Source organism: Scyliorhinus torazame, chromosome 3 (genome assembly GCF_047496885.1).
Source record: "Scyliorhinus torazame isolate Kashiwa2021f chromosome 3, sScyTor2.1, whole genome shotgun sequence".
In the NCBI taxonomy this organism is placed as follows: Eukaryota; Metazoa; Chordata; class Chondrichthyes; order Carcharhiniformes; family Scyliorhinidae; genus Scyliorhinus; species Scyliorhinus torazame.
Genome location: NC_092709.1, coordinates 358,053,642 through 358,071,752, shown reverse-complemented (window position 1 = coordinate 358,071,752; position 18,111 = coordinate 358,053,642). Strand labels below are relative to the sequence as shown.

At 49.7% G+C, this 18,111-nt stretch overlaps 1 protein-coding gene across 1 annotated transcript in view; it reads right to left on the bottom strand.

Annotated features, from left to right (window-relative positions):
- LOC140409438 (disintegrin and metalloproteinase domain-containing protein 9-like) overlaps window positions 1–18,111 on the bottom strand; it is a 956,416-nt gene that overhangs the window by 560,469 nt on the left and 377,836 nt on the right. The window lies entirely within an intron of this gene.

The following is an 18,111-nucleotide window of genomic DNA, read 5'->3' as shown; positions in this document are numbered from 1 at the left end:
CATCAATGAGAGAAATGGGCCAGGACACGGTTTGATTGATTTGGCTGGTGACCAACCAACTGGCCCAAAAGGCTGTGACAGGTGGTGATTGGATATTATTCCACCGGAATAGCAAGGGGCAGCACGGTAGCATTGTGGATAGCACAATTGCTTCACAGCTCCAGGGTCCCAGGTTCGATTTTGGCTTGGGTCACTGTCTGTGCGGAGTCTGCACGTTCTCCCCGTGTCTGTGTGGGTTTCCTCCGGGTGCTCCGGTTTCCTCCCACAGTCCAAAGATGTGCAGGTTAGGTGGATTGGCCACGATAAATTGCCCTTAGAGTCCAAAATTGCCCTTAGTGTTGGATAGGGTTACTGGGTAATGGGGATAGGGTGGGTGGTGTTGACCTTGGGTAGGGTGCTCTTTCCAAGAGCGGGTGAAGACTCGATGGGCCGAATGGCCTCCTTCTGCACTGTAAATTCTATGAAATTCTATGAATGCTTTTCAGAGTTCCAAGGAACAAGAGGGATAAAAGGAAATGGGTGACGACCAGGAAGTCTAGGGAGAACGGGTACTTGGTGCAGGAGTCCCCTGGGACCCGCTCACACATCGGTGCTCCATTTTGAAGCTGATGAGGATGCGGTTACCTCAGAAGAGTGCAGTCACAGCCAAGATCTGGGCGTCACAAGTGGCCTGACTGTGCGGGAGGCGGTGGGGGGGGGGAGAAGAAAGGAAGAGCAATAGTAACAGGAGTTTCATCAGTCAGGGGAGCAGACAGGCATTTTGGTGGCCAAAGACGTGACTCCGGGGTGATGTGTTGCCTCACAGGTGCCAACGTCAGAGATGTCACTGAACGGATGCAGGGCATCCTGAAGGGGGAGGGTGAAAAATCAAAGGTCGTGTTACACATTGGTAAAAACGATATGGGTAGAATGCAGGATGAGGTCTTGCATCAAGAATGCAGGGCGCTAGGCAGTAGATTAAACAGCAGGACCGTGAAGATTGTAATCTCTGGATTACGCCCGGTGCCATGTGTTAGTGAGTATAGAAATAGGAGAATAGCGCTGATTAATGCGTGGCTCAAGGGTTGGTGCAGGAGGGAGGGTTTCAGATTCCTGGACCATTGGGACTGTTTCTGGGAAGAAGGTGAGAGGTGTACTCACCTCCTCACTTGCCCTGGTAGCCATTGCGCCAGCTTCCAGTTAGGAGTACTAAACGATGCCCGCGTGACTTCCAGAGGGGAGTCAAGTAATTCCCAGGAGGCCATTGCACTCGCCTTCAATCTCGTTAATGAGATTGAAATAAATGCAAATTAGGGTTGATGATATTCTCACCATTTGAAATTAAATGAAAATCGCTCATTGTCACAAGTCGGCTTCAATGAAGTTACTGTGAAAAGCCCCTAGTCGCCACATTCCGGCGCCTGTTCGGGGAGGCCGGTACAGGAATTGAACTGCTGGGCCTTGCTCTGCATTACAAGCCAGCTGTTTAGCCCACTGTGCTCTTTGTGGGCGAGATTCAGGCCTCACCATTGGGGTCGGGTTACACTAATTGCAAAATGGTTTGCTCCTGGCACAAAGCTCAATTTTGCCCTCGCCGGCTATTCAACCGGTGCGCCCCCATCTGCGCTGGGAGCACCTTTGCACTTCCTAGTTTCCCCACATAAACGTCTTTACGGCAGTAACACATCTTTGAGGTCACTCTGATTCTTCCCCAGAAGGTAACTCGGTAATTCATCCCAATTTCTTATTGCTTCCTCTCTGTCCAATCTCGTTTAAGGAATATCGGGCTGGACTCTCCAATTTTCAGACCAAGTGACGACGCCGGCGTGCAAATAGTTTTCGACCGAAAAAACGGCGCAAAAGTTGCACAGATTCAGCAAGTCGAAATGGGCCTGCACCAGCCCCACGTGGAACGCAACCAATTCCATGCAAAACGGTGCCGGATCCTCGGCCCCATGATTGGCTCACACGCCGCACCCCCCCCCGCCCCCCCCCCCCCACCCCCCCCACCCCCCCCCCCCCCCCCCGCACACACTGTCCCAGCCAACAAGATGGCTGAAGGAGAGCAGTGCCATGGTTCAGGGACGCCGAGCTGGACACCCTCCTGGATGACGTGGAACAGATAAGGATGACCCTGTACACTGGCCCGGGAGGAAGGCCGTCAGGCGCCGCCGTTCAGCGTGCCTGGGCGCAGGTGGCAGAGACGGTCAGTGCCGTGGGCATCGTCGCCCGGGCAATAATGCAAAGCCGGAAGAAACTCCACGACCTCCTCAGGGGGCCAGGGTGAGTAGGCAGCGCTCTGACCCTAACACTAACCCCGCCCCACCACCCACACATACCCGTACATGCCCCCCCCACCCCCACCAGGGGAACGGCAGAACCCCCACCCTGCCCCCCATGCCAGCCACCATATCCAGGTGCCCTGGCCACTGAGGTCACCATCTCCCCAACCCCTGGGCTGCTTGTGCAGAATGTCTAACAGTTGTGCTGTTAGAAGTCAGTGTACCATCGCTGGGGGTGGGAAAAGAGTGGAGTGGAACCACCAGACCTGTGACCCCTCACCGTGCCCGAGTAGAGGGCACTAGACGTGGTCGGCGGTCTGGAGGAAAGGGAGCTCGCCGAGGCGGAGTCCGGCGGTGGGCGAGCAAGTGAGGTCCTGCTTCATTGGAGATCCCCATGCCACATGTGTGGACAACCCCCTCACCCCCCTCACCCGCCTCACCCCAAACCCCACTCACACCTCACTCCCTTCACCCTCTCTCCCAACTCACACACACCCACTCCCTCACCCGCCTCACCCCAAACCCCACTCACACTCACCCCTTCACTCCCTCACCCGCCTCACTCCAAACCCCACTCACACCTCACTCCCTTCACCCTCTCTCCCAACTCACACACACCCACTCCCTCACCCGCCTCACCCCAAACCCCACTCACACTCACCCCTTCACTCCCTCAGCCACCTCACCCCAAACCCCACTCACACCTCACTCCCTTCACCCTCTCTCCCAACTCGCACACACCCACTCCCTCACCCGCCTCACCCCAAACCCCACTCACACTCACCCCTTCACTCCCTCACCCGCCTCACTCCAAACCCCACTCACACCTCACTCCCTTCACCCTCTCTCCCAACTCGCACACACCCACTCCCTCATCCGCCTCACCCCAAACCCCACTCACACTCACCCCTTCACTCCCTCACCCGCCTCACTCCAAACCCCACTCACACCTCACTCCCTTCACCCTCTCTCCCAACTCGCACACACCCACTCCCTCACCCGCCTCACCCCAGACCCCACTCACACTCACCCCTTCACACCCTCACCCGCCTCACTCCAAACCCCACTCACACCTCACTCCCTTCACCCTCTCTCCCAACTCGCACACACCCACTCCCTCACCCGCCTCACCCCAGACCCCACTCACACTCACCCCTTCACTCCCTCACCTGCCTCACCTCAAACCCCACTCACCCCCTTCCCCCCCCCCCCCCCAACTCGCACACCCACACAACCCTCAAGAGTTGTACCCCCCTCACCCCCATCAGCCCCACCGCCGGTCCGTTGTCTAATCATACATGTCGCCCTGTGTCTTACAGGATCTGTCGGAGATGTGGCTGGTACATCGGGAGCCCCCGCTCCCAGCCAGAGCCAGTGCACCCCAGGCGGCCGAGCATTGATGGGGAGAGCAGCTCGGACACCAGCCCTCCATCCCAGACTCAGGACACCCCAGAGCTCCGGCCGGAGGAGGACATGGACTTTCCGTCACAGCTTCTCCAACACCCTCCACCATCCCAGAGACACTCACCTCGGTCGGGCACTTTAGCAAAGAGGCTCCTGGGACACTATCTGGTGCGCACCACACAGCTGCTCCGGTACAGCAGGTGGACGTAGGAAGTCCAGAGGTGGCGGAGAGTCAGAGGGCAGGTCGATCCCGGGGACTAGCTGCCACCCAGATGGGTCAAAGAACAAACAAAGAACAATGAAAAGCACAGCACAGGAACAGGCCCTTCGGCCCTCCAAGCCTGCGCCGACCATGCTGCCCGTCTAAACTAAAATCTTCTGCACTTCCGGGGTCTGTATCCTTCTATTCCCATCCTATTCATGTATTTGTCAAGATGCCCCTTTAAATGTCACTATCGTCCCTGCTTCCACCACCTCCTCCGGTAGCGAGTTCCAGGCACCCACTACCCTCTGCGTAAAAAACTTGCCTCGTACATCTCCTCTAAACCTTGCCCCTCTCACCTTAAACCTATGCCCCCTAGTAATTGACCCCTCTACCCTGGGGAAAAGCCTCTGACTATCCACTCTGTCTATGCCCCTCATAGTTTTGTAAACCTCGATCAGGTCGCCCTTCAACCTCCGTCGTTCCAGTGAGAACAAACCAAGTTTATTCAACCGCTCCTCATAGCTAATGCCCTCCACACCAGGCAACATTCTGGCAAATCTCTTCTGCACCCTCTCTAAAGCCTACACATCCTTCTGGTAGTGTGGCTACCAGAATTGAACACTATACTCCAAGTGTGGCCTAACTAAGCTTCTATACAGCTGCAACATGACTTGCCAATTTTTATACTCAATGCCCCGCCAATGAAGGCAAGCATGCCGTATGCCTTCTTGACTACCTTCTCCACCTGTGTTGCCCCTTTCAGTGACCTGTGGACCTGGACACCTAGATCTCTCTGACTTTCAATACTCTTGAGGGTTCTACCATTCACTGTATATTCCCTGCCTGCATTAGACCTTGCAAAATGCATTACCTCACATTTGTCCGGATTAAACTCCATCTGCCATCTCTCCGCCCAAGTCTCCAAACGATCTAAATCCTGCTGTATCCTCTGACAGTCCTCATTGCTATCCGCAATTCCACCAACCTTTGTGGGCCCCGAGCCCCTGGAACATCCAGTCTCACCCACAGTGGAGATGCGGTCAGAGAGCCAGGGACAACAAGAGGGGATGATGGCCGGCGTCCAGAAGTTGCGGGCGCAGGTGGAGGAGTCGATCAGTGTGCAAGAGCAGGTGGGGTGGAGCTGGTCATGTGTGCCACCCCGGCCGAGGCCGCACGGGTGGCTTCCGTGGTGGAGGCAATGGGGAAGATGGTGTCGGATATGGGTCAGCGTGTCTAAGCTCTGGGGCATTCTGTGCAGGTGCTGGCCGAGGCCCAGGACAGGGCTGCCCTCTTACAGGCAGCCATGTGCCAGAGCCACCTGGAGATTGCTGCGGTGCTGCTCAGCCTGGCCTAGTCACGGCAGGCCATTGCTGAGAGCATTCCTGGCATTGCCCAGGCGCTGGCCGACGTGTCACATTGAGTGGCCCAGTCCCAGAGGGAGGTGGCCCAGTAACTGGCTGATGTGGTACAGATCCACAGGGTGGTGGCACAGCCACAGTGTGATGTGGCCCAGTCCCAGGCAGAGATGGTCCACTCCCTGTGCTTCATGGCCACTAGCATGCAGACCCTGCTCGAGACCAGTGCGGGCCTCCAGGACTGGCAGCGCCCGGTGGTGTGGGGCCCTGAAGGGATGGCTCCGCTCGCATCCCCATCCCATGGAGTATCCCAGGTGCCATTGGGCACCTCCAGGGAGGGGGAGGTGATGTGACCCACGCCGGTGGCTCCCGCAGGGGAGGTGCCGGAAGAGCGCAGCACCTCGGACTCCTCCCCTCCTGTCCCTGGTGGGTCTGGTGGGCAGCGGGCAGAACAGGGTGGCACCACGCACCCGGGACACCCGAGCAGCGGCCGGGCCAATCCAGGCTGCGCTACCCCAGGAGATGCGCGCCAACGGTTCCCTCGTCGCGGGGCAGGAGTCACAGCGACCCGCCTCCACTCCTGCTGCACCGTCTGGGGAACCACCTCGGTGCAGTGTTGGGGCCCGTAAGGCCAGAAAGTTAGACACCAGTTAAGTTGGCACGGGTGCAGGGCACAGTTGAGTTACAGGGGCTGGGGCACAGAGTGCATATGCTTCTCCACATTAAACACCTGTGAACAGCGTTGAAACCTGCCTCGGAGCTCTGTCTGATGGGTCAGAGGGTGGGCTGGTACGGGCTAGCTGGGGGGGGGGGGGGGGGACCAGTGCAGTCCCTGTGGGAGGAACGTGCTCCCCACCCTCCTTCCACCCCCCTAGTCCCGACCATCACCAGCAGCCCACCCCAGGGATTCGACAGGACCGTGTGAGGGACTGGCCAGCTCGTATGCAAGGATCACCCAGGTGGAAGGTGCTACTGTCAGACATGAGTCAGACTTTGTCATATGATGTGGAGCATGGAGCCCATCGCAGAACTGATAGCCACGTGTTCTATTAGGGAGGGATACCACACAATTAATTTGGAGCCCAGTAAAAGGTTCCTCAAATACCGGAATCTGTGGCATGTATCGCAAAATTCAATTACATCTTTATGCAGTCCAGGCCGATAAAAATGTCTTTGTATTTTTCCCTGTCTTTTCCTTTCGCCTCACTGACCCCCGACTGGAACCTCCTCTGCTACCCACTAAATCTCCTTTCCACAACCTACCGGTAATACCACTTGATGACCTTCTGCCCATTTTGCATCTGCCTGAATATGTGACGGTTTCCACTTCCTGATTAATGCATTATTTCTAATGTAATAACACTCGGGTATAGACTCAGAATCCAATTCTGTGTATGATTACAAATACGACTGCATTATTTCTGAATCCTTCTGTTCTAATTCCACCAATTTTCCTGAACTAAAGATATTTGTTTCGTCCATCATCGGCTCTTGTTCATCAACAACCATCTCGTCAAAGATTGTTTGTGATAACTGAAACTCAGCCTTCCCATCTCTGCTCCTTGATTCCTCCTCCTCCTGTCTCAATCTGGGGCTTTGTGATCTTGTTGCAACCTCACCTGGAAACACCCAGGATATGCTTCTTGCAACACCTCAGTTGGTTGACTTTTCAACCACAGTAGGCATCACTGCAACTGTACCAGCTGTACCATTACCGAGGATAAACTGTACCTGTTGATTTATTAACTAATTCAAAATCATCTGCCAGCTCTGCTGCCCGTCTAGCAGTTTTAACACTTTGCTCGTCCTCATGAGTTCTTAGTACTGGGGGAAATTAATCTTTATTCCTCAAAAAGAAAACATTTCCCTAAGAGTTTGATATATTCAGTCTATTTTGAATATTCTTACCACTTATCAAAATTATTTAATTTAATAATTTCAAATTCTATATATGTTTGACCTTATTCTTTCCCACAGGGCCTGCACTGGTCCACCCCCCCCCCCTCCCCCAGACAGCCCCCTATTTCCTTCTTTCTAAACTTCTGTCTGCAAGATTCTGACAAAACTTCATATGCACATTAGATGGCTTTTATCATCTCATCATACTCCCTAGATACCTCCTCTGATAATGCTGTAAACACTTTATCAGCTCTAGCTACTACCTTTGTTTGAACCAAAAATACCCTCACGGATTTTGGACACTTCAATTGTTTAGCTATTTCTCAAATGACATAAAAAAGGCTTCCACATCTTTCACGGCAAACATTGGCAGTACTTGAATATATTTAAACATATCTTCACTAGGCTTTTGACTTTCTAAACGTACCTAAATTAATAATAATTAATAATCTTTATCATTGTCACACGTAGGCTTACATTAACACTGCAATGAAGTCACAGTGAATAGCCACTCATCGCCACATTCCATCGCCTGTTCGGGTACACAGAGGGAAAATTCAGAATTTCCAAATTAACTAACAGCACGTCTTTTGGGGCTTGTGGGAGAAAACCGGAGCACCCGGAGGAAACCTACGCAGACACGAGGAGAACGTAACAGCCTCCCCGAACAGGCGCCGGAATGTGGCGACTAGGGGATTTTCACAGTAACTTCATTTGAAGCCCACTTGTGACAATAAGCGATTTTCATTTCACGTGCAGACTACGCACAGTCAGTGACCCGAGCCGGAAATCGAACCTGGGTCCCTGGTGCTGTGAAGCAACAGTGCTAACCACTGCGCTACCGTCCCATCCAGTGTCATTCCCTGAATGCATTCGTGAACCTGATGGGCGAAAATTAGCCTGACACTGGGGATCACTAGTTAGCTACATTACCTTGACGTCACCGTCTCCCCCATAAGAGAGGATTTCTAAGGAGAAGAATCAATATGTGATGCAATGAGAGCTGTATAATATCAACGGTTCATCTTGATTCTTGCTGTTTTAATCAGGAAAGCCAGATGAAGTGGGAGGGATCTTTATTTTCTCATCCAGGCCAGATCCTGTCCCAGACAAGCTGAATATTTTGAGGATTTTCTGGTCTCAATACAGGCTGCCAAAGACGCTTGATGTTTGCTAACTGTCTGGGTTTCATGGGTCTCAGGAAATCCAGCAGTAGGAGGAGGCTAAAACCCACTTCTGGAAAGTGTGAGGAATGCAGGAATTTCAGGTTATTGTGTTATAGGGTTAATAGCCTGTCATGGTGTGTGTATGATTGCTGCAGTCATGTTACTTTTAAAATCCTGGTTTGCAAGGTTTCCTTCGTGTGTGTGGTGGAGTGGGGCGGGGGGGGGGGGGGGTTCAGAGGTGCAATTAAAGTATTGTAAAAGCTTGGGATAAAGGATTTTTGTTTGGATTAAGGTGATTCCCCGTGGAGTCGTTCATTGGAAACATTGAATGCAGTTGGTGAAATGACTGGAAGTTAAATATCCAAGGGTATCAGACTATACGAAAGGTAAGGGCGGTGGTGTAGCTTTGTTGTTTAAGGATGGCATCCGGGCAATAGTAAGGGATGATATTGGTGCTATGGAGGACAAGGTTGAATCAATTTGTGTGGAAATCAGGAATAGTAAAGCGAAAAGGTCACTGATAGGAGCAGTCTATAGGCCACCAAATAATAACAGGATGGTAGGGAAGGCAATAAGCAAAGAAATAACGGATGCATGTAGAAATGGTACAGCGGTTATCATGGGAGATTTTAATCTGCATATCGATTGGCTTAACCAGGTTGGCAAAGGCAGCCTTGAGGAGGAGTTTATAGAATGTGCCCGGGATAATTTCCTGGAACAGTATGTAATGGAACCTACAAGGGAACAAGCGGTCCTAGATCTGGTCCTGTGTAATGAGGCAGGATTGATTAATGATCTCATAGTTCGGGATCCTCTTGGAAGGAGCGACCACAATATGGTGGAATTTAAAATACAGTTGGAGGATGACAAGGTAAAATCAAACACTCGTGTTTTGTGCTTAAACAAAGGCGATTGCAATGGGATGAGAGAAGAACTAGCTAAGGTAGACTGGGAGCAAAGACTTCATGGTGAAGCAGTTGAGGAACAGTGGAGAACCTTCCGAGCGATCTTTCACAGTGTTCAGAAAAGGTTCATACCGACAAAAAAGAAAGACGGTAGAAAGGGGAAAAATCGACCGTGGATATCTAAGGAGGTGAGGGAGAGTATCAAATTGAAGGAAAAAACATACAAAGTGGCAAAAAATTAGTGGGAGACGAGAGGACTGGGAAGTCTTTAGGGGACAACAGAAAGCTACTAAAAAAGCCATAAAGAAGAGTAAGGTAGACTATGAAAGTAAACTGGCTAAGAACATAAAAGCAGATAGTAAAAGCTTCTACAAATATATAAGACAAAAAAGAGTGCCTAATGTAAATATTGGTCCTTTGGAAGATGAGAAGGGAGATTTAATAATAGGAGACGGGGAAATGGCTGAGGAGCTGAACAGGTTTTTTGGGTCAGTTTTCACAGTGGAGGACACAAATAACATGCCAGTGACTGATGGAAATAAAGATATGATAGGTGAGGACCTTGAGATGATTGTAATCACTAAGGAGGCAGTATTGGGCAAGCTAATGGGGCTAAAGGTAGACAAGTCTCCTGGCCCTGATGGGATGCATCCCAGAGTGTTAAAAGAGATGGCTAGGGAAATTGTAAACGCAATAGTGATAATTTATCAAAATTCACTAGACTCTGGGGTGGTCCCAGAGGATTGGACAGTAGCAAACGTGACACCACTGTTTAAAAAAGGAGGTTGGCAGAAAGCGGGTAATTATAGGCCTGTAAGCTTATCTTCGGCTGTAGGGAAAATGCTGGAATCTATCATTAAGGAGGAAATAGCGGGGCACCTGGAGGGAAATTGTCCCATTGGGCAGACGCAGCACGGGTTCACAAAGGGTAGGTCGTGTCTGACTAATTTGGCAGAATTTTTTGAGGACGTTACCAGTGCAGTAGATAACGGGGAGCCAATGGATGTGGTATATCTGGATTTCCAGAAAGCTTTTGACAAGGTGCCACACAAAAGGTTGCTGCATAACCTAAAGATGCATGGCATTGAGGGTAAAGTGGTAGCATGGGTAGAGGATTGGTTAACTAACAGAAAGCAGATATTGGGGATAAATGGGTGTTTCTCTGGTTGACTACCTGTAACTAGTGTGGTATCCTCAAGGATCAGTGTTGGGCCTGCAGTTGTTCACAATTTACATAGACGATTTGGAGTTGGGGACCAAGTGCAATGTGTCAAAGTTTGCAGACGACACTAAGATGAGTGGTAAAGCAAAAAGTGCAGAGGATACCGGAAGTCTGCAGAAGGATTTGGATAGGTTAGGTGAATGGGCTAGGGTCTGGCAGATGGAATTCAATGTTGCCAAGTGTGAGACTATCCATTTTGGGAGGAATAGCAGCAGAATGGATTATTATTTAAACGGTAAGATGTTAAAACATGCTGCTGTGCAGAGGGACCTGGGTGTGCTGGTGCACGAGTCGCAAAAAGTTGGTGTGCAGGTGCAACAGGTGATTAAGAAGGCTAATTGAGTTTTGTCTTTCATCGCTAGAGGGATGGAGTTCAAGACTAGTGAGGTTATGCTGCAATTGTATAGGGTGTTGGTGAGGCCGCATCTGGAGTATTGTGTTCAGTTTTGGTCTCCTTACCTGAGAAAAGACATATTGGCACTGGAGGGAGTGCAGAGGAGATTCACTAGGTTGATCCCAGAGTTGAGGGGATTAGATTATGACGAGAGGTTGAGTAGACTGGGACTGTACTCATTGGAGTTTAGAAGGATGCGGGGGGATGTTATTGAGACATATAAAATTATGAAGGGAATCGATAGGATAGATGCGGGCAGGTTGTTTCCACTGGTCGGGGAAAGCAGAACTAGGGGGCATAGCCTCAAAATAAGGGGAGGTAGATTTAGGACGGAGTGTAGGAGGAACCTCTTCACTCAAAGGGTTGTGAATCTCTGGAATTCCTTGCCCAGTGAAGCAGTTGAGGCTCGTTCTTTAAACGTTTTTAAGAAAAAGATAGATGCCTTTCTAAAGAATAAAGGGATTCGGGGATATGGTGTACGGGCCGGAGAGTGGAGCTGAGTCCACAAAGATCAGCCATGATCTCATTAAATGGCGGAGCAGGCTCGAGGGGCCAGATGGCCTACTCCTGTTCCTAGTTCTTATGTTCTTATGATGTAACTAAGGGGAGGAACTGGGTTAGCAGGCAGTCTAGCAGAGAAGCAGAGGTTGTTCCGATAGTTACTGAAAGTCCAAGCATGAGGATAGATTCTGAAGGCTGGAGACCCTGCATTGTTCTGACAAGATTCAAGTCTGTCTCGTAAAAACAGTCGCAAAGAACGTGCTTTGAGCAGGAATGTGTGGATCTGCTAACGGTATTTAAATGTGGATTGGGAGCTGAGATGGTTCTGTTGATTGAGTGGAAGTAAAGATAGCAGTTAAATGTTATTGCATCACGGCATTGAATAGTATTGTTTAAGGGGTAATTGTAAGTTATTTTCTGGTGCGATGTGAAATATATTGTAATGCTCTGTTGATAAAAAAGTTTGTTTTGATTTACCATATCCCTGTTTCTTTGTAAAATCACTCCGGGAGTGAGGTAGCCTTTCCCCACAGTCTTACACAACTAAAATTATTTCCGTCCATTATCCCAGTCACTGTTGGACTCGGGCCTGGGCTCATACTAAAATAGAGATGCCTTTACAGCAGTTATTGCAGACCAAAAGGAGGTGTTTCCCCTCCACCAACAAGCTTGTTTGCTTACCTGTCAGCTATCCAACCCAATCAGCCCCAGATCAATCAACTGACCCCCCCCCCCCTCTGATTAGACCACACCTCCCCCATGGAGTTAGAGATTGAATCCCCCCCCCTCCCGCCTGCCCCCTCCCTTACACGCACACAAATCCCCAGGGACCGGGGTCAAATATACAAGTACAAATATATTCACTAATTCATAAAAATGTACAAACACACAGACGCATTCACACAGAAACACTCACAAAGTACAAAAACGCATGATGGTTTCCCAATCATTCACATGTGCATAGCCAAACCCTCCGGTTGGCTATCGATGAGCTATTTTTGTGGGAAGGGCATGGAGAGACACTATAGATAAGGAGTAACATGTTCAAAGGCTGCAGGAGGAGAGGGACCTCGGTGTGCATTGATCATTGAACACGGCGGGAGTGGGCCGAGGTAGCGTTCTCTTTCAGCGCATCGCGCAGACTCGATGGGCCGAATGGCCTCCTTCTGCACTGTGGTCATTCTATCGTTCTAATTCTAGGATAGGTGGAAAGACGTGTAGGGGGGACATGAGGGAGGACCTGGCCAGAGTTGATTGGAAAAGGAGCCCAGCAGGGAAGACAGTGGAACAACAATGGCAGGAGTTTTGGGGGGGTTATTCGGGAGGCACAACAGAAATTCATCCCAAGGAGGAGGAAGCAAGCTAGGGGGAGGACAAGGCATCCATGGCTGACGAGGGAAGTCAAGGACAGCATAAAAGAAAAATAAAAAGCATACAAAGTGGCGGGCTTTAGTGGAAAGCCAGAGGATGGGGAAGCCTTTAAAAGCGAGCAGAGGACAACTAACAAAAGCAACAAGGGGGTGGGGGGGGGGACCTGTCCAAGTGTGGCATAACTAAGCTTCTATACAACTGCAACATGACTTGCCAATTTTTATACTCAATGCCCCGGCCAATGAAGGCAAGCGTGCAGATAGGGCAGTAGATGTTGTCTATATGGACTTCAGTAAGGCCTTGGACAAGGTCCCTCATGGCAGACTGGTACAAAAGGTGAAGTCAGACGGGATCAGGGGTGAGCTGGCAAGATGGATACAGAACTGGCTAGGTCAGATAAGTCAGAGAGTAGCAATGGAAGGGTGCTTTTCTAATTGGAGGGCTGTGACTAGTAGTGTTCCACAGGGATCAGTGCTGGGACCTTTGCTGCACGGTAACATTGTGGATAGCACAATTGCTTCACAGCTCTAGCATCCCAGGTTCGATTCCGGCTTGGGTCACTGCCTGTGCGGAGTCTGCACATCCTCCCCGTGTGTGCGTGGGTTTCCTCCGGGTGCTCCGGTTTCCTCCCACAGTTCAAAGATGTGCAGGTTAGGTGGATTGGCCATGATACATTGCCCTTAGTGTCCAAAATTGCCCTTAGTGTTGGGTGAGGTTACTGGATTATGGGGATAGGGTGGAGGTGTTGACCTTGGGTAGGGTGCTCTTTCCAAGAGCCGGTGCAAATTCGATGGGCCGAATGGCCTCCTTCTGCACTGTAAATTCTCTGATAATCTATGCCGTATGCCTTCTTGACTACCTTCTCCACGTTTGTTGCCCCTTTCAGTGACCTGTGGACCTGTACACCAAGATCTCTCTGACTTTCAATACTCTTGAGGGTTCTACCATGCACTGGATATTCCCTACTTGTATTAGACCTTCCAAAATGCATTACCTCACATTTGTCCGGATTAAACTCCATCTGCCATCTCTCCGCCCAAGTCTCCAGACAATCTAAATCCTGCTGTATCCTCCGACAGTCCTCATCGCTATCCGCAATTCCACCAACCTTTGTGTCGTCTGCAAACTTACTAATCAGACCAATTACATTTTCCTCCAAATCATTTATATATACTACAAAGAGCAAAGGTCCCAGCACTGATCCCTGTGGAACACCACTGGTCACAGCCCTCCAATGAGAAAAGCATCCTTCCATTGCTACTCTCTGCCTTCTATGGCCTAGCCAGTTCTGTATCCATCTTGCCAGCTCACCCCTGATCCCGTCTGACTTCACCTTTTGTACCAGTCTGCCATGAGGGACCTTGTCCAAGGCCTTACTGAAGTCCATATAGACAACATCCACTGCCCTATCTGCATCAATAATCTTTGTGACCTCCTCGAAAAACTCTATCAAGTTAGTGAGACACAACCTCCCCTTCACAAAACCGTGCTGCCTCTCGCTAACACGTCCATTTGCTTCCAAATGGGAGTAGATCCTGTCTCGAAGAATTCTCTCCAGTAATTTCCCTACCGCTGACGTAAGGTTCACCGGCCTATAGTTCCCTTGATTAACTTGGCTACCCTTCTTAAACAAAGGAACAACATTGGCTGTTCTCCAGTCCTCCGGGACATCACCTGAAGACAATGAAGATCCAAAGATTTCTGTCAAGGCCTCAGCAATTTCCTCTCCAGCCTCCTTCAGTATTCTGGGGTAGATCCCATCAGGCTCTGGGGACTTATCCACCTTAATATTTTTCAAGACGCCCAACACCTCGTCTTTTTGGATCACAATGTGGCCCAGGCTATCTACACACCCTTCTCCAGACTCAACATCCGCCAATTCCTTATCTTTGGTGAATACTGATGCAATGTATTCATTTAGTATCTCGCCCATTTCCTCTGGCTCCACACATAGATTCCTTCCCCTGTCCTTCAGTGGGCCAACTCTTTCCCTGGCTACCTTCCTGCTTTTTATGTACGTGTAAAAAGCCTTGGGATTTTCCTTAACCCTATTTGCCAATGACTTTTCGTGACCCCTTCTAGCCCTCCTGACTCCTTGCTTAAGTTCCTTCCTACTTTCCTTATATTCCACGCAGGCTTCGTCTGTTCCCAGCCTTTTAGCCCTGACAAATGCCTCCTTTTTCTTTTTGACGAGGCCTGCAATATCACTCGTCATCCAAGGTTCCCGAAAATTGCCGTATTTATCTTTCTTCCTCACAGGAACATGCCGGTCCTGTATTCCTTTCAACTGCCACTTGAAAGCCTCCCACATGTCAGATGTTGATTTCCCCTCAAACATCCGCCCCCAATCTAGGTTCTTCAGTTCCCACCTAATATTGTTATAATTAGCCTTCCCCCAATTTAGCACATTCACGTTAGGACCACTCTTATTCTTGCCCACCAGCACTTTAAAACTTACTGAATTGTGGTCACTGTTCACGAAATGCTCCCCGACTGAAACTTCTACCACCTGGCCGAGCTCATTCCCCAATACCAGGTCCAGTATAGCCCCTTTGTGAGTTGGACTATCTACATTTTGTTTTAAGAAGCCCTCCTGGATGCTCCTTACAAACTCTTCCCCGTCTAAGCCCCTGGCACTGAGTGAGCCCCAGTCAATATTGGGGAAGTTGAAGTCTCCCATCACAACAACCCTGTTGCTTTTACTCCTTTCCAAAATCTGTCTACCTATCTGCTCCTCTATCTCCCGCTGGCTGTTGGGAGGCCTGTAGTAAACCCCCAACATTGTGACTGCACCCTTCTTATTCCTGATCTCTACCCACATAGCCTCGCTGCTCTCTGAGGTGTCCTCCCGTAGTACAGCTGTGATATTCTACCTAACCAGTAGCGCAACTCCTCCAGCCCTTTTACCTCCCCCTCTATCCCGCCTGAAACATCTAAATCCTGGAATGTTTAGCTGCCAATCCTGTCCTACCCTCAACCAGGTCTCTGTAATGGCAACAACATCATAGTTCCATATACTAACCCAAGCTCGAAGTTCATCTGCCTTACCTGTTATACTTATGAAATATGAGTGCTAATAGCTAGTAATATAAAAGAAGATAGGAAGAGTTTCTTTCAATCTTTAAAAGGTAAGAGAGAGGCAAAAATAGACATTGGACAACTGGAAAACGTGGCTGGAGAAATCATTATAGGAAACAAAGAAATGGCAGACAAACTGAATAGTTACTTTGCATCAGTCTTCACGGTGGAAGACACCAGTGGGATGCCAGAGCTCCAGAAGAACCAGGGGGCAGAGGTGAGTGCAGTGACCATTACTAAAGAGAAGGTCCTGGGGAAACTGAAAGGTCTGAAGGTGGATACGTCACCTGGACTGGACGGACTACACCCCAGGGTCCTAAAAGAGATAGCTGAGGAGATTGTGGAGTCATTAGTGATGATTTTTCAGGAATCACTGGATGTAGGAAGGGTCCCAGAGGACTGGAAGGTGGTTCATGTAACACCACCGTTTAAGAAGGGAGGCAGGCAGAAGATGGGAAATTATAGGCCGGTTAGCCTGACTTCAGTCACTGGTAAGATTTTAGAGTCTGTTATTAAAGATGACATTGCGGAGTACTTGGAAGTGCATTGTAAAATAGGACTGAGTCAGTACGGCTTTGTCAAAGGGAGGACAAATCTGTTAGAGTTTATTGAGGAAGTAACAAGGAAGTTAGACAAAGGAGAACCAGTGGACGCAATGTATTTAGAGTTCCAGAAGGCCCTTGGCAAGGTGCCGCATGGGAGACTGTTAAATAAGTTAAGAGCTCATGGTGTTAAGGGTAAGATCCTGGCATGGATAGAGGATTGGCTGACTGGCAGAAGGCAAAGAGTGGGGATAAAGGGGTCTTTTTCAGGATGGCAGCCGGTAACTAGTGGTGTGCCTCAGGGGTCTGTGCTGGGAACACAAATTTCACAATATACATTAATGATCTGGAAGAAGGAACTGAAGGCACTGTTGCTCAGTTTGCAGATGATACAAAGATCTGTAGAGGAGCAGGTAGTATTGAGGAAGCAAGGGGGCTGCAGAAGGATTTGGACAAGCTAGGAGAGTGGGAAAAGAAGTGGCAAATGAAATACGATGTGGAAAAGTGTGAGGTTATGCACTTTGGAAGGAGGAATTTAGGCATAGACTATTTTCTAAATGGAGAAATGCTTCGGAAATCAGAAGCACATAGTGACTTTGATGTCCTCGTTCATGATTCACGTAAGGTTAACATGCAGGTTCAGTCGGCAGTTAAGGGAGGCAAATGCAATGTTAGCATTCACGTCAAGAGGGCTAGAATACAAGACCAGGGATGTACTCCTGAGGCTGTATAAGGCTCTGGTCAGACCCCATTTGGAGTATTGTGAGCAGTTTTGGGCCCCGTATCTAAGGAAGGATGTGCTGGCCTTGGAAAGGGTCCAGAGGAGGTTCAAAAGAATGATCCCTGGAATGAAGAGCTTGTCGAATGAGGAACGGTTGAGTACTCTGGGTCTGTACTCGTTGGAGTTTGGAAGGATGAGGGAGGATCTTATTGAAACTTACAGGATACTGCGAGGCCTGGATAGAGTAGACGTGGAGAAGATGTTTCCACTAGTAGGGGAAACTAGAACCAGAGGACACCATCTCAGACTGAAGGGACGATCCTTTAAAACAGAGATGAGGAGGAATTTCTTCAGCCAGAGGGTGGTGAATCTGTGGAACTCTTTGCCGCAGAAGGCTGTGGAGGCCAAATCACTGAGTGTCTTTAAGACAGCGATAGGTAGGTTCTTGATTAATAAGGGGATCAGGGGTTATGGGGAGAAGGCAGGAGAATGGGGATGAGAAAAATATCAGCCATGATTGAATGGCGGAGCGGACTCGTTGGACCGAGTGACCTCATTCTGCTCCTATGTCTTATGGTCTTATGGAGAGAGCAGTTAATAAAACAAATAGCGCTCAGCTTTATCAGCAAGGGCACAGAGGGCAAGGGCAAGGATTTAGACAAGACAGCAGCTCGACCTCAGCTGGTGTATTGTGTACAGTTCTGGGTGTCACACTGGAAAGAAAAGTAAAGTCACCACAGTCCCAGATGACCATAGGCGGCTTTCCCCTTTTGAGAGGAAGAGGGTGATTTAACCTGAGGATCACCGCACCTCAGGCCCACAACCTTAGTCGGTAAGACCACGCTGCTGGCCTCACTCTGCATCACAAACCAGCTGTACAGCCAACTGAGCTAAACCAGCCAGGTGCAAAGGCATTGGAGAGAGCGCAGAAGAGGTTTACAAGAAAGGTTCCAGGGATGAGAAACTTCAGTGAGGAGGATGGATTGGAGAGGTTGGGACTGTTCTCCTTGGAGAGAAGGCGGCTGAGGGGAGATTCGATCGAGATGTTCAAAATCACGAGGGGGCTGGACAGAGTAGACAGGGAGAA